At 42.2% G+C, this 17,399-nt stretch overlaps 1 protein-coding gene across 5 annotated transcripts in view; it reads left to right on the forward strand.

Moving 5' to 3' along the window:
• The first annotated feature begins 13,730 nt into the window (after positions 1–13,730).
• Positions 13,731–17,399, forward strand: part of znf280d (zinc finger protein 280D) — a 128,279-nt gene continuing 124,610 nt past the window's right edge. For 4 of the 5 annotated variants that reach the window (XM_043677474.1, XM_043677473.1, XM_043677472.1 and 1 more), the window contains exon 1: positions 13,731–14,181. The gene's annotated coding sequence lies outside the window, so the exon portion shown is untranslated. The remainder of the gene's footprint in view (positions 14,182–17,399) is intronic. The other variant, XM_043677476.1, reaches the window with a different exon arrangement.

Raw genomic sequence — 17,399 nt, forward strand, 5'->3', positions numbered from 1 at the left:
ATCTTCTTTCATTTCATTTCATTTCATTTCATAGCATTCTCATCTCTGATTTGGAAGGCTATAGGTTTCAAAACCAGTTCAGAGATTTGATTTCCATTAATCAGGCTCACACTCCAGGTTGCTGTTTTGTTGGATACCTTGGATTTGGATAAAACTTTAAAAAGTTTACTCTCTCAAATTAACATGGAATACCTCATGTCAAAATTTTAAAGTGGAGCAGAGTACACTGGACACTATTTAAATCTCAGTTCACACATAAAATGGGTGCTTTATTTGTTCCATTGTCATTTGCAGGATATTGATGTTTGCAAATTTGGCTCCTGGGTTTCCTACATTATAACAAAGAAAAAACTTCAACAGTAGTTAATTGGATCTAAAACTGCTTTGGGACATTCAGATGTTTATGAAATGCACAAAATAAATACAAGGTCTTTTTTTATTTCTCTTTCCTATCTGCCTCATTACCCATAGTTATAACTCGTCACTGTCATCTTAACAATTCATTCTGATGGCTTCTCAAAGTGTAAAATGCCTTTCAACTATTTTATACATCAGTATAGGTCAGTGGATAAAGGGATAAAACATCTCAAAGTTCAGAAGCTTTCTATATTCATTTTTCAATTTTAAAATGAAATCATTTCAGAACAATATACACATTTCTGGCTGTCCTGTCTAATCATTGTTTTCTGTGACTAAGATAGCTGTGCACCTTCACATTTATTAAGTGGTGTCAGTTTTTCACAGCAGTGAAGCATGAACAAGATTTAAATGTTGACATGAGGATTTTTAAAAATGTAATAATTGATCATTAATAATTGATCAACATTGGCTCACATAAAGTGTTGCTTTTAATTAAAATACATATACGCTTGCTTTTGGTATTAAAAATGTCTGACTTCATGCTTTGATTTGTGCTAAACAGTATAGATAAAAAAAATCTCAGATTAATCCATGGTCTCTGCTTGGTTAGCTGCAAATTAAAATTATTCTGAAGTCATTGTAAGTTTCTCACAAGAATGTTTGTTTTTTATACTAGTGACATCAATATCTCAGTAAATCAGTTATTTACAGATATAACCCTGATGGTGCATGGCAGCTTAGCTACTTGTTGCTCAGACACAGGCACAGAAAATAAAAGAGACAAGTATAATGTGATTCCATTATAACAGATCCTGATGCCAAACTCTATTTTTATACCATTGTGCAACCTAGGCGGCAGTTTCATTAGTAAGCATAACAATCATAAACTATTAAACAAGGGACAATAGTACAATGTTTGTTATTCCTCATTGCTAACAAGTATTTAGGTCAGTGTAAACATTTAGGAGAACAGACAGAGAACAAGAATGTTAACATCTGGTTATTAGTACCTCTCCTGTGGTGAGATGTACAAATATGACATCATTTCTGACTCAACAAATATTAGTTGGGAAGGTACTAATAATGCTCAACAAAAATAACACCGGTTCAAATGCCAGATCAGAAATCTGCTATAATAAGTTTACTTCCATATCAGCATTTTATGCTGACCTTGGCAACATTTTTGCATGACAATGCTTGCCGTTTGTCACAAAATGATTTGAACCAGCTTACTCTCCCCCTCAAGCGGAGTACCATTAGCCTGGCTGAAATCAACTAACTCAGCAGACTGGTGGGGGCAGGGTTGAATCTGGGTACTTTGGGAATTCTATTTCATTGTCACTCCCAGAAATAATTTTCCTATTAAATAAATTCAGACAGTTCAAAAGCATGAAATCTATTTGGCCTAAAGTGCTTTGCATTCAGTGTTTCCGTAGATTAGATTGTAGGAGAGTAATATTACTGTGACTGCTCCAATTCCTTATGTTTCTGAAACTACAGTGCTTATCCTGATGACAGAACTGCAAACCCATTCATACACTCACCTACAGTCATTAGCCTGCCATAATTTTGAATGACAGAAACAGAAATGTAAAAGTGTTTTAAGTTTGACTTGCTGAGAAAAAGATACATGTTGTCAAAGTTTTCAGACTTGCCAACAATCAACATCATTTTCTTATGCAGTATAAATTATTGCTGCCTTTGAAATGTTACATGCTTTTGTATGTCCTATTGAGTGCAACGTTCAACAGCACATCTAAACTTGTGGCCTTGACAGTGGGAAATGGGATCTGACCTTTCTCAGAATTAGATTTCATTTGCTAGGATAACCAGCAGATTAAATGAGTAAATATTATTGTCCATTCTGTTTTCCATATAAGGAGGCTTCCAGCAAATGGATTACACGTGATTACACTAGATTACACTCTGTGTATATTATAACAAATGATAATACATTCCATATACCTTGAACAGAAGCCATCTTCTGTAAAATCTGCACAGCTGAGTGTCATTCTATGCTTACATGTTTAAGTGCATTTATAATGCTCAACCAAGAACCAACTAACATAACAATAGTGGAGTTCAAAATGTTTAAGAGCAGAAGAAACAGGAAAAGAAGTAAGTTGTTCCGCCCTTTGTACTTGCTTCATCATTCAATAGGATCACCACTGATCCAACATTCCTCATGTCCAGTTTTATGTATTTTCCCCAGAATTCTTAATTCCCCAACTGATCAAGAATCTATCTCAGCCCTGAATATACAAGGAACTCTGCCCCATAGCCTTCTGAGGCAAGGTGTTCTAAAGACTCACTAGAGAGAAGAAATTCCTCCTCACCTCAGTCTTAAATAGGTGCCCCTATATTTTGAGACTATGGCCTCTGGTACGACACTGTTCCTGTGAGGGGGAACATTCTCTCAATGTTTATCCTGTCTAATATGTTTCAATGAGATCACCTCTCATTCTTCTAACTTCCAAAGAGGAGAGTCCCAGTCTATTTAGCCTTTGCTCTTAAGACAATCCCTCCATCCCGGGAATCATTCCCGTGAACTTCTTCTGAACTGCCTCGAAAGAAATAATTTTTTCCTGAAATAAGAAGACCAAAACTGCTCTCAGTACTCTAGATATCTCACCATCACCTTGTGCAGTTGCAGTAAGACTTCCCAATTTTTATACTTCAATCACCTTGAAATACGGGTTTCCATTAGCTTTCCTGATTACCTGCTGCACCTGTATCTAATTTTCCATATTTTGAGCACAAGTACTCCCAAGTTCTTTTGTGTTGTAGCTTTCTTCAGTTTCTCCCCAGTTAAATAATATTAGGTTTTTTTGTTATCCCTTCCAAAATAAACAAGTTCACATTTTCTCATATTATACTCCATTTGCCAACTTACTTAGCCTGTCAATATCTCTATGTAAACTGTTTGCATTCCTCTCGCCACTTGCCTTTTCAGCTGTGTTTTGTTTATCAGTCATCACTTGTTATATGATGTGATGTACCTTTTAAGGTGATGTAACTTCAATGACAGTCAATCATTATCGACATTGACAGGATAATATGTATTCCCCGTGGGGAAGACTGATTCAGCTTTGATTTGAAGTAAGCTGCACTCCACTTAGCAATTAGTGGACATTTCCTGTAAACATATATATTTTCAAATAAGAAACCTGTATTATTTATTTAATTAATCTTTTTGTGTGACTGCTACATTTATATCTACATCATTATAACATGATGCCACCGGGCGATTTCTGAAGATGTTGTGGTTCTGTTCGCCACGCTGGAAGTTTTTGTTGCAAACGTTTCGTCCCCTGGCTAGGTGACATCATCAGTGCTTGGGAGCCTCCTGCGAAGCGCTTCTTTGATGTTTCCTCTGGTGTTTATAGTGGTCTGTCCCTGCCGCTTCCGGTTGTCAGTTTCAGCTGTCCGCTGTAGTGGTTGGTATATTGGGTCCAGGTCGATGTGTTTGTTGATGGAGTTTGTGGATGAATGCCATGCCTCTAGGAATTCCCTGGCTGGCTTGCCCTATGATAGTAGTGTTGTCCCAGTCGAATTCATGTTGCTGTTGTCTGCGTGTGTGGCTACTAAGGATAGCTGGTCGTGTCGTTTCGTGGCAAGTTGATGTTCATGTATGCGGATTGTTAGCTGTCTTCCTGGTTGTCCTATATGTACACATATCACACCTAATCCCTGCATTGGTTCATAAAGTTCCTACAGTGCGGAGAGAGGCCATTTGACTCAACAAGTCTGTACTCACCCACCAAAAGACATCCCACCCAGACCCAGCTCCCCACCCTGTTCCTGTGGCCCCACATTTAGCATGGCCAATTCACCTAATCTACACATCTGTGGAAGGAAACCAGAGCACCCAGAAAAAGCCTACACAGACGCAGAGAGAACAGGCAAACTCCACACAGTTACCCAAGGCTGGAAGTGTACCCAGGTAGCACCGAGCCATTGTAAGATTGCTTACATTTGGGGAAGATTAAGTAGTCAGCTGTGAAGGTTCAAGTAGGAAGAAAAGTTAAATAGCAGATTCTGGAATATGAGTTCAGTTTAAGTAGAACTCACTGATGGGAGAATTATTTACTGCTGATCCTACACACTGCAAACTGAGCAAGAAAGAAGACCCCATCCATGAAAAGCTCTTAATATGTAAAAGAAGTTTGTAAAATACACTTCTTTTTCACTAATTCACAACTCTTTGAATCAGGCAACCAAACTGTAACATCAAAACAATTGTGGGTGAATTCAATAAAGCCAAAGGAGCTCAACAGTGCCACCATGGTAGTCAAGCAATCACCATGGCCAGCTAGCATAGTGGCCACTAAAGGTTCTTCAGGGTTATTTAATCCTAGAAAAGCTGAAAGAAATTTAAATATCTTACGAAAGTTCCCTGGAACCTGCAAAAGATTGCCAAAGGACCACAAAGTCATCACTCACTTGAAAGCAATGGATCTCCCATCTGATTATGGCACAGAAATGTTCAATGAAGGCATTCAAAAGGGGAGTGGCCAATTATTTCAATATAAACAGAGTGCAGGGATATGAGGAAAAAGCAGGAGACTGACACAAAGTTAACAAGCTCAGAAAGCTGCTGCAGATACGCTGGGCAATCAGCCTTCTTCTGCTTCATTTATGTGATTCTGAGTTTACTTTGTTGTGACAGAGTGGTGAACTATATTTTTTGGATCTCAGAATTTCTGTACCAGATAGTCAAGCCATTAAAATTAAAATTGCTGCAGGCAATGAAATCCTCAACTGACTGAACAGCTCATTCCATGCACACACCTCCCTCTGTGTGAAAAGGTTGCCCCTCAGATCCCTTTTAAATCTTTCCCCTTTTATTAGTCCCAGTCTGTCCACCTCTTCTTATAACTCAAAATCTCCAGTCCCAGCAGCATCCTTGTAAGTTTTTCTGTACCCTTTCTAGTTTTACAACATCCTTTTTCAGGGTAACCAAAATTGAACGCAGTATTCCATATGTTACCTCACCAAAGTCTTGAACCTCATCATTGCCATGATGGTAATACAGATGGTAATGACCAAGTCCCAGCATGCCAAATGCTGTGGTTTCCACAACAGAAAACATCTGGTTGACCAGGATGAGGTAGAGAAGGAAGACTTCAGTGTAATGGATCTCGAGCTGAAATCTTCAAAATATTGTATGCATGAGTTTGGTATTGATTGCTTAAATCACCATATCCGACTTCTGGTCTGAGTTATGACTATGTAAAGAATCCAGAAAACATCAGAGTACAATGATAAGTGAAGCACAGCTTCTGGATACACCATCTTTCATACAACAAGTGACAAAGACTGCTTAATTAGTAAGTAGATGTAGAAACAAAGGGCATGATTGCAACTTTATGACATCAAAGTTAGCCGCCAGTATAATTAAGCTTCTGAGAGCATCTATGCCAGAGAAAATGTCCTAAAAAGAAACCTTGGACAAACCCAAAGGTTATATAAGTAAAATACAACCACAAAGCGGACGCAAATACTCGGCCACAATAATGCGTAGGCTGAATCTACAGGCTATGCATAATTCATCCACCACTGCCACTGTAGTCAATGAAAGAACATTTCTAAGCAATGTGCAAGATGCAACCTCATTTATGCACCAAGAAAGTGCTCAGCTTTGAACACTGTATGCAAGGCATGTTGGCACCTGAGGACAATGCAAATACTAAAGGAAAGGCAAGGCCAGAATAAATGGTTCAATGACATAAGTTATATCCAAAAACCAGCTAGGTGCAGCACTCTCAACAACCAAGAGCACATATTAAGCAGCATAAAGGCAAGCTCCACCAACTGTCTAATGAAGCTAGATAGTCAGACCATGAGGATAAGCAACATATAAATATATTAAGCGAACAAACATTTATCACGATTACCATCAAAGAATGTATTAGCACAGTGGTACCAAGAGAAGCCTTTGTTACCATCCAAATGATATGGCCAAAAATAAATGGTTGGCATAACCTATAGGCAAACAAGATACTGGTGGATGTACAAACATGCTTTAACTTTGTCCACTGAAAAGTATGTACCTAAAGAAGTCGGATATGGTGATTTAAGCAATCAATACCAAACTCATGCATACAATATTTTGAAGATTTCAGCTCGAGATCCATTACACTGAAGTCTTCCTTCTCTACCTCATCCTGGTCAACCAGATGTTTTCTGTTGTGGAAACCACAGCATTTGGTATGCTGGGACTTGGTCATTACCATCTGTATTACCATCATAGCAGTGATGAGGTTCAAGACATATGGAATACTGCGTTCAATTTTGGTTACCCTGAAAAAGGATGTTGTAAAACTAGAAAGGGTACAGAAAAACTTACAAGGATGCTGCTGGGACTGGAGATTTTGAGTTATAAGAAGAGGTGGACAGACTGGGACTAATAAAAGGGGAAAGATTTAAAAGGGATCTGAGGGGCAACCTTTTCACACAGAGGGAGGTGTGTGCATGGAATGAGCTGTTAGACAAGGTGGTAGAAGCAGGAAAATTATAACACTTCAAAGACATTTGGACAGATACCTTAATAGGAAAGGTTTAGAGAGATATGAGTTAAACGCTGGCAAACTTAGGATATAGAGCTGAAAATGTATTGCTGGAACAGCGCAGCAGGTCAGGCAGCATCCAGGGAGCAGGAGAATCGACATTTCGGGCATAAGCCCTTCTTCAACTTAGGATATACCCAGTCGGCAGAAATGAGTTGGACCAAAGAGTCTGTTTCCATGCTGTTGATTCTATGAGTTCATACTAGATGGAACACTGGGAGAAGATCACCTAATTCTGTAACAAAGGTCATCAGCCAACATGCTACTCACTGTTTGGGCCAGCATTTTTTGCCTATCCCTAAGGCCTTGAGAAAGTAGTGGTCAGTCACATATTTACTCCTTGCTTTTGTTTGTCCCTTACAAATATATTGGCAAAGTAACTAATATATTAAACATTGATCCAGGGTGTAACTGTAAGGAAAATAATTGTGCATTAAAACTAATTTTCTCATCGTTGTTAGCAACATGAAGAATACAATTGAATTGAAAGTGATCCATTAAGTAAATAATAAAAGCAAACTGAAGACTTTGAGTTTATCTGCTGTAGCCAGATGCAGATGTATGTTGACAATGGACTTCAAAACATACTAAAATGTTTATAAATACATATCATCTCAGTATTGAATGAAATGAGGTTTTGAGGCAGACAAAATTATTTGAAATCATCCAGTTGAGCAACTGATAAATTGGAATTAATGATGAACTCAAAAACTTTTCAGTTGGTATATTTTTGGGTGATTGAATCGCATTCTGAGAAATTTTTAACTTTTTTGCACTGGAAAATGAATTACCCATGTGATCCCACTAACGTATTATACTTTATTTTGTTCATTGCAGATAGAAGTAAACAAACAAGGCTCAAAGATATCAAATTTCAAAACAATATATCATCAAATATAGCTCTGAAAGAGGTTAATGCGTAGTTCCCTCTGCATACCATTCTTCTATATTATCAGATAGCCATGATGTGGAAAATGAATATGTGTTTCAAGGTACAGGGATAATCTGATAGTTACAACAAGAATGCCATTTGCAATTTAAAACATTATTCACCATCTGAAATTTATTTTAACTTGACATAAGCAAACCAAGAGTTTGCGACATAAACATTTTTGGTTTTTTTCATTTATTCATGGGATGTAGCTTTTGGAGGCTGGCCAGCATTTAATGCCCAACTCTAGTTGCCCTTGAGAAGGTGGTAATGAGCTGCCTTCTTGAACTGTTGAAGTCCACATAGTTGAACCACAATTCTGTTTAAGGAGGAATTACAGGAATTTGTCCCAGAGACAGTAAAGGAATGGTGATATATTTCCAAGTCAGGATGGTGAGTGCCTTGAAGGGGAACTTGCAGGTGATGATATTCCCATGTATTTGCTGCCCTTGTCCTTCTAGAGGGAAATGGAAGTGGGTTTGGAAGGTGCTGTCTAAGAATCTTTGATGAATTTCTGTAGTGCATAGTGTAGATAGTACACACGGCTGCTGTTTGCCAGAGTGGAGGGACTCAACATTTGTCGATGTGGTACCAATCAAGCGGCCTGCTTTATCCTTCACCCTGCCCCCCACCCCCCCAGCCCCATCCCCAACTTCCTCTTGGCCTTTCAGCCTCCTTCTCCCTCCACATTCCTGATGACGGGCTTACACCCGAAACATCGAATTCATAGAAGCCCGACAGAGTGGAAACAGACCCTTCGGCTCAACAAGTCCACACTAATCCGTCTGAAGGGTAACCTACCCAGACCCATTCCCCACCCCTATTATCTGACATTTACCCCTGACTAATGCACCTAACCGACACATCCCTGAGCTCTATGGGCAATTTAGCATGGCCAAACCACCTAACCTGCACATCTTTGAATTGTGGGAGGAAACTGGAATACCCAGAAGAAACCCACACAGACATGGGGAGAATGTGCAAACTCCACACAGACAGTCACCCAAGGCTGGAATCAAACCTGGATGATGTCAAGCCTCGAGTGTTGTTGGAGCTGTATCCATTCTGGCCAGTAAAAAGTATTTCACCACAATCCTGACGTGTGCCTTGCAGATATTGGACATTAAAAGGTAAGTTACTCACCACAGTATTCCTAGCCTCTGGCCTGCTTTTGTAGCCATTGTGTTTATGTGGCAAGACCAGTTGAGTTTCTGCTCAATGGTAACCCCCAGGATGACGAGTGCGGAGGATTCAGTAATGGTAACACCATGAATGTCATGGGGTGGTGGTTACATTGTCTCTTTTTCTTCTATGCATTCACAGATAAGGGTGTCACTGGCTGGGTCAGCATTTATTTCCCATCCCTAAAGCCCAGAGAGCAGTTAGGAGACAGCTATATTGCTGTGGGTCTGCAGTCAGATGTAGGCCAGACAAGGTAAGGATGGCAAAATTTCTTCACTAAAGGACATGAGTGAACCAGATGTTTTTTTTCCCATTTGATCACGGACTGCTTCAGCATCTGAGGAGTCACGAATGGTCCTGAACATTGTGTAATCGTTGGCAAACATCCCCATTTTGGACCTTATGATGGAGGGATGGTGGTTGATGAAGAAGCTGAAGGTGGTTGAGCCAAGGACACTATCCTGAGGAACTCCTGCAGAGATATTCTGGAGCTGAGATGGCTGACCTTCAGCAACCACAACAACCTTCTGGTGTGCCAGGTATGACTCCAACCAGTGGAAAATTTGCCCCCTGATATCCATTGATTCCAGTTTTGCTTGGGTTCCTTGATGCTACACCTAGTTGAGTGCAATCTTGAAATCAAGGGCTGTCACTCACACCTCACCTCTGGAACTCACTTCTTTTGTCTATGTTTGAACCAAAGCTGTTTGAGGTCAGGAGTTGAGTGGCCCTGGTGTCACTGAGCAGGTTATTGCTAAGCAGGTGTTGCTTGAGCACTGTTAATGATACCTTCCATCTTTGTTGAAAAGAATGCATTGAGATGTTTTGTGTAAAGATCAGTATAAACGATCGTGACATAACCACACATTTCACCTGCCGTTCCTTGTTAAGGCAATGGAATAGTTCTTCAAAATGGGGGGAGTGGAAGGATATAACTATGCAATAGGAATGATTCATAGAAAATATGAGTTAAGATCTCAGCATTGAACATAGGGCAAAAATTATTTTTTGTTACAACTTTTCTGTTTCTATTGATTTGTGAATGTTAAACACACTTACTTTACCCCTGTCCAGATGCAGTTCCAGTGTGCAATTGTGGATCCAATGCACAAATGCAGCCCCAATTCCCAGCTCATCCATGCTAAACTGCAGCCCAGTTCCCAGCTGCTGCTCTAATTCTCAGCCGTAACCCCATTGCAAAGTTTTAAAAATATTAATTCATGGGATGTTGGCTGGGCCGGCATGTACTGCTCACTTGTGGTTTCTCCTGAGAAGGTGGCAGTGAGCTGCCTCTTGAACCACTGCAGTCCATTTGGTGTAGATGCTCTTTGGGTGGGAGTTCCAGTATTTTGACCAAACAATACTGAAAGGATGACGATATTCTTCCAAGGCAGCATCGTGAGTGGAGGGGTAATGCAGGTGCAGGTGTTTCCATTTATCTGTTGCGCTTCTTCTAGATGGTAATAGTTTTGGATTTAGAAGGTGCTGTCCAGATAGCTTTGGTGAATTTTTGCATTGCATCTTGTAGATAGTATACACTGCTGCTACTGAGCACTGATGGTGGAGGGAATGAACATTTTTGGATATGATGCCAATTATTTGGGTTATGTTGTCCTGGATGTTGTCAAGCTTTTTGAGTGCTGTTGGAGCTGCACCCATCAAGGCAACTGGGGAGTATTTCACCACACTCCTGACTTGTAGATGGTGGACAGATTTTGGAGAGTCAGGAGGTGAGTTACTTGTGACAGTATTCCTTGCCTTTGACCTGCTTTTGTCACCACAGTGTTTATGCGGTGAGTCCAATTGAATTTTTGGTCAATGGTCACCCCAAGGATTTAATAGTAGGGGATTCAGTGAATGTAGTATCATTGAAAATCAAAAGGTGAAAGTTACATTCTTTCTTGTGGGATATGGTCATTGTCTCGTATTTCTGTCATGTGAATATTGCTCGGATATTGCCCAAGCCTGGCTGCATTTGGACAATGACTGTTTTCGTATTTGAGGAGTTGCAAATGGTACTGAGTATTGTGCAATCATCAGTGGATATCCCCACTTCTGACTTTATGATGGAGGGAAGTAAATTGGTGAAGCAGCTGAAGATGATTGGGCCTAGAACACTACCTCAAGGAGCTCCTGCAGAAATATTCTGCTGCTGAGATAGCTGATCTCCAACAAACACCATCATCTTCCTATATCTTCCAGATATGGCTCCAACCAGCAAAGAGTTTCCTGTGATTCTTATTGATTTGAGTTTTGCTAGAATGCCTTGAAACCATAATTTGTCAAGTATGTCTAATGCAGTCACTCTCACCTGATCTTTGGAAATCATGTCTCTAAGCTGCATTTTAATCAAGGCTGTATTGAGATTAGGAGCTGAGTGACCTTCATGGTATCTAAACTGCTTCCATGAGTAGTTTATTGCTTAGCAAGTGCTGCATGATAGATCTGTTAATGTCACCTTCCATCAGGGTAAAAACAATGACTGCAGATGCTGGAAACCAGAGTCTAGATTAGAGTGGTGCTGGAAAAGCACAGCAGTTCAGGCAGCATCCAAGGAGCAGTAAAATCGACGTTTTAGGCAAAAGCCCTTCATCAGGAATACAGGCAGAGAGCCTGAAGGGTGGAGAGATAAATGAGAGGAGAGTGTGGGTGGGGAGAAAGTAGTATAGAGTACAATAGGTGAGTAGGGGAGGGGATGAAGGTGATAGATCGGGGGGAGGGTGGAGTGGATAGGTGGAAAAGAAGAAATGAGGTAGGTAGAAATGAGTTCAGTGGGGCAGGAGCATGCTGAGACAATGGGTCGGCCAGGGTGGTCAGGCTTGTGGATCTTGGGAAGGAGGTAGAACCGGGCAGTGTGGGGTTCCCGGACTATGAGGTTGGAAGCTGTGGGTGGGAGATCTCCTGAGGTGATGAGGTTCTGTATGGTTTGGTGATGGGGTGTGGGGTCATGATCGAGGGGGCGGTAGGAAGAGGTGTCCTCGAGTTGGCGTTTGGCTTCAACGGTGCAGAAGTCAGTGCGCCAGACTACCACTGCGCCCCCTTTATCTGCTGGCTTGATGGTGAGGTCGGAATTGGAGCAGAGGGATTGGGGGGGCTGCGCGTTGTGAGGGTAAGAGGTTGGAGTGGGGGAGGGGGTGGACAGGTTGAGGCGGTTAATGTCCCGGCGGCAGTTGGAAATGAAGAGGTCAAGGGCTGGTAATAGGCCAGCACGGGGTGTCCACGTGGATGCAGTGCATTGGAGGTGGGCGAAGGGGTCCTCGGAAGGTGGGTGGGAGTCCTGATTGTGAAAGTAAGCTCGGAGGTGGAGGCGGCGGAAGAAGTTTTCAACGTCTCGGCGTGTATTAAATTCATTGATGCGTGGGCGGAGGGCGATGAAGGTGAGTCCTTTGCTGAGGACTGATTGTTCGTCCTCAGTGAGGGAGTGGTCAGGGGGAATGGTGAAAACTCGGCAGGGCTGGGAGCTGGTGTGGGTGTGGAGCTGGGAGTGGGGGCAGAGCCAGTACCTGGAGTGGGTGTGGTGGTGGGGGGAATGGGGGTGGAGTCACCTTCCATCACTTTAGTGATGATCAAGATTAGACTGATGGGACTGTAATTTGTTGGGTTGGATTGTCTTGCTTTTTGTGTACAGGACATACCTGGTCAATTCTCCACATTGTCAGACAGAAACAGCTTGGCTAGGGGTGCAGCCAATTTTGGAGTATAAGTCTGCAGCACTATTGCTGGAAAGTTGTCAGTACCCACAGCCTTTGCATAATCTAATATCTGCAGCTCCTTCTGGATATTACATGAGTGAATTGAATTGAATTGGCATCTGTGATACTGGAGACGTCTGGAAGAGGCCAATCTACATCATTCACTCAACCCTTCTAGATGGAGACTGTTGCAAGCGCTTCTACCTTTTCTTTTGTTCTGATGTCTTGGGCTCCCAAATCACTGAGGATAGGGCTATTTGTGAAGCCTCCTTCTCTTGTGACTTGTTGTCTACCACCATTCACAACAGGATGGTGCAAGACTGTAGAATGCAGATCTTATCGATTGTTGGATTGCTGAGCTCTGTCTATTACTTGAAGTAGTCTTGTTTTGTGGCTTCACTAGGTTGGCATCTCATTTTTAGACAGGTTTGGTTCTGCTCTTGGAATGTCTTCCTGTATTTTTTGTTGAACCAGGGTTCATCTCCTCACTTCATGGTAATGTTAGATGGGGGAATATGTCAGGTTGTACATTGTGTTGGAGTACAATGGCTGATGACGATGGTATACATTGCCACATAGATGCTTGGCATTGAGTTGCTAAATCTGTTCTTAGCATGGTGATTGTGTCACACAACACAATAGAGTGTACACTCAATGTAAAGACGGGACTTTATCTTCACAAACATGATCATGTTAGCTGCAGCTCAGCATGGAGGAGGTAGGCATGGGAGCTCTGCATGGGGTGTAGCTTGGCATTGGGGAGCTCAGTAAGGGGCTGCAGCTGGGCAACAAAGAGATAGGCATAGGGTGTAGTTAGGCATTAGGTAAGATATTGTCCTTGTCCACCTACAGCCCTATGCTCAGCTCCCTCATTCCCAGCTGTGGCCACTAACCCCAAGCCCAATTTCCCTCGTGCTGGGCTGTAGCTCTATGTCCAGCTTCATCATGCCCAGCTCCCTTGTGCTGGACTGTAGCCCAATGTCCAGCTCCTCAGTGCCCAGCTGCCATGCTCAGCTCTCCCCCACTCAGCTGCATCCTTATGTCTCCCAAACCCAGCTCTTGTGCGCAGCTGCAGCCCTGTGCCCAGGTGCAGCCCATGACCAGCTGCAGTATAAGGCCTCGTTGCAGCCTATGCCCAGCCCGTGACCAGGTGCAGCCCATGACCAGCTGCAGCATAAGGCCCAGTTGCAGCCTATGCCCAGCTCGTGACCAGGTGCAGCCCATGGACCAGTTGCAGCATAAGGCCCAGTTGCAGCCTATGCCCAGCTCGTGTCCAGCTGCAGGAGACGAAAAGTCTTCGCGCGCCAAGGCTGCCTGTTACCCATGATGCTCCGGGGACGTCCCCAGTGCGCAGCTGCGGCAGTGGCAGCGGCAAAAAATATCATAATAATGTTGGCGGATGGCCGGTATTAAGAATTTGCGCGTTTAGGCCGCGGAGAAGCAGGCGGTGAGTCACTCTTTCTGACGGGTATTGATTAGCGAGGTTCAGAACCGTGTGGCGACACCCTGGGGCCCGTAGCGGCCTGTGGGAGTTGGCTGGGAAGGTCGGGGCCTGCGGAGCGGGCGGCCCGACCACCGGCGCCATGTTTGCTGTTGTCGCTTCGCTGAGAAGAACCGGACGGACGGCGAGATTCAAGGCGAGGCCTCTGGGCGGGCCGGCCACTTATTAATTAGCTCTTCATTCGCTTTATTGTGCTATCTGTCACGTCGTGGTCCCCTCCCAGAGACATTTTTTTTCTGATCGCCTTCAGTTCGGATGGATTTTCCCTTGTTGTGGCGAAGATTATTTATCGGAAGCCGCCCGCTGCCAGCAGAAAATGGAAAGGCAAAGAAAGAGCTCGGGGTTGAGCGATTCGAGCTCGGTCCCCTGCTCTTTACAGGCGCTTATGATTAACAGCCGAGCAGCAGCTGTTTTATAACATCGCTGGCTCTTAAAAAAATACGCACACGCTTTACTCAACTGTTTACCACAACCTAATGCAACTTGTATGATACAAAAGGAGGAACACACGTGCGTTTCTTCTTTTTATGACAGTTACGTTGTGTTCTTGCACATTTTGTATTTGCAAAATTTTCAAGGCGAAGAATTGGAATAAAAAAAGTGGCAGGTTACTTTCATCATACACGATTTCTCCCTGAAATGTCAAATGTTCACTTACATTCTATGAAACTTTATTTGATTACTCATTCGAATATTGTTGCCTTCTTTTTCTGAGTTTTTTTGTAAAAATGTTGACACCTGTACCCATACTTCAGTACGTACACGTTACTTAAACAGCTGTATGAATTTCAGTGAATTAGTAGTATTTGGATTCAAGGCATTTTCATGCTTTTGTTTCTGTAGGTTGCATGAACCTTGGAGGATTAAAATGACCCGCATTGTATTGGATTATTTAAACTGGCGATTAAGCTAACATTAATCCTGGAAGGTTTTCTTTAACTCTTTAAAGGAGGGTAAATAGTGCTCCTCAAAATTTATGCTGAAATGAATTTGAGTTAGTTGTTAAGATTTTTATTATAGGGCTAAGACTATAATTTCATCATAATTTGTTCCTAACATTTTAAACTATAAATTTCCAAAAATATTGTATTTGAGATGAGATTGCAGGTTCTGATGGTCCAATACTTCAGTGATTTAGAGCACAGATTCAGAAAAAACCTTTGTGGTTCTTCAGGAACTGAATTTATGGTGAGGTGTCAGATTTTATTAATAGTTGATCAAGTTCCTTGTGATGTTACAAAATATATTATAAGTTTTTGATCTTTGCTGGACAGTAGTAGGATGAGACTCTAGAAAAAAATAACCATATTTTGGAGTAACTTTATGAAAATTGGCCACAGTGTTGATTTTTTTGAAGACCATGATTACAGATATAATATTTGACTGTGATGCTTTTCACACTTTTATATTAGCTGAAAATGTGTTGCTGGAAAAGCGCAGCAGGTCAGGTAGCATGCAGGGAACAGGAGAATCGACGTTTCGGGCATAAGCCCTTCTTCAGTCCTTATGCCCGAAACGTCGATTCTCCTGTTCCCTGGATGCTGCCTGACCTGCTGCGCTTTTCCAGCAACACATTTTCAGCTCTGATCTCCAGCATCTGCAGACCTCACTTTCTCCTCACACTTTTATATTAAAATTACTTTGGGCAGTTGAATGTTGTTGGCAAACTCAGTCTTACCTCCCATTCCTGTGAGTTCATCAGTGTTCTTTTTGACATATTTTGACAATCTTGACCCAGTGAAGTGACACAAAATTGGAGGTGACATCATTTCAAATTAGGATGGTGTGAAACTTGTCGGAGGTGCTGCCCGTGTTCTTGTGAAATGTGGAGGCAGAGAGTGTTACAAGTGCTGAAGGAGTAACTTTAATGAGTCGCTGCAGTGCATTTTGTGAATGATCTGCACTGCTGCCAATGTGTGGTGGTGTTTAGGGGAGTGTATGTTTAAAGTGGCATATATGCTGATGAAGTAGACTGCTTTGTCTTGGATGATGTTGAGCTTCTTGAGCGCTGTGTTAGAAATTTGGGGCGGCACGGTGGCTCAGTGGTTAGCACTACTGCCTCACAGCGCCGGGTTCAAATCCCACCTTGGGCAACTGTCTGTGTGGAGTTTGCATATTCCCCCCACCCGTGTCTGCGTGGGTTTCCTCCGGGTGCTCCGGTTTCTTCCCACAGTCCAAAGATGTGCAGGTCAGGTGAATTGACCATGCTAAATTGCCCGTAGTGTTAGGTGCATTAGTCAGGGGTAAATGTAGGGCAATGGATCTGGGTGGGTTACTATTCAGAGGGTCGGTGTAGATTTGTTGGGCTGAAGGGCCTGTTTCCACACTGTAGGGAATCTTAAAAAAAACTAATCTGTATTTCACACTTTGAAGAAAACTAGAAGATATAAAATTATTTGGACACTTTTTTTTGTATTGAATTAGATGATGGTTTTTTTTGTGGAATTGTGTCCAGCAGTATGAGGGCTAAAGACCTATCTATTGAAGTGAAAATTTCAATGCATGCCATAAGCCACTTGCAGTTTTTCTGGAAACCAAGTTGGTTTCAAGAAGCAACTAAATAAGGTAGGAAATTAAGAAGTGAATATAATGTAATCACTGGGGAGCAAAATTGGCTTTGAGAGGACTAGGAAGCTTTTACTAATAGATGTCTAACAACTTTCACTGACCAGGTGTACCCGAGAACTCTGTGGGAAGCTAGAAAAATGATTGCTGGGCCCCTTGCTGAGACATTTGTATCGTCGATAGTCACAGGTTAGGTGCCGGAAGACTGGAGGTTGGCAAATGTGTTGCCACTGTTTAAAGAGGGCGGTAAAGACAAGCCAGGGAACTATAGACCGTGAGCCTGACCTCGGTGGTGGGGAAGTTGTTGGAGGGAATCCTGAGGGACAGGATGTACATGTATTTGGAAAGGCAAGGAATGATTAGGGATAGTCAACATGGCTTTGTGCGTGGGAAATCATGTCTCACAAACCTGATTGAGTTTTTTGAAGAAGTAACAAAGAAGATTGATGAGGGCAGAGCAGTAGAAGTGATCTATATGGACTTCAGTAAGGCGTTCGACAAGGTTCCCCATGGGAGACTGATTAGCAAGGTTAGATCTCACAGAATACAGGGAGAACTAGCCATTTGGAAACAGAACTGGCTCAAAGGTAGAAGACAGA

Source organism: Chiloscyllium plagiosum, chromosome 36 (genome assembly GCF_004010195.1).
Source record: "Chiloscyllium plagiosum isolate BGI_BamShark_2017 chromosome 36, ASM401019v2, whole genome shotgun sequence".
Taxonomy (NCBI): domain Eukaryota; kingdom Metazoa; phylum Chordata; class Chondrichthyes; order Orectolobiformes; family Hemiscylliidae; genus Chiloscyllium; species Chiloscyllium plagiosum.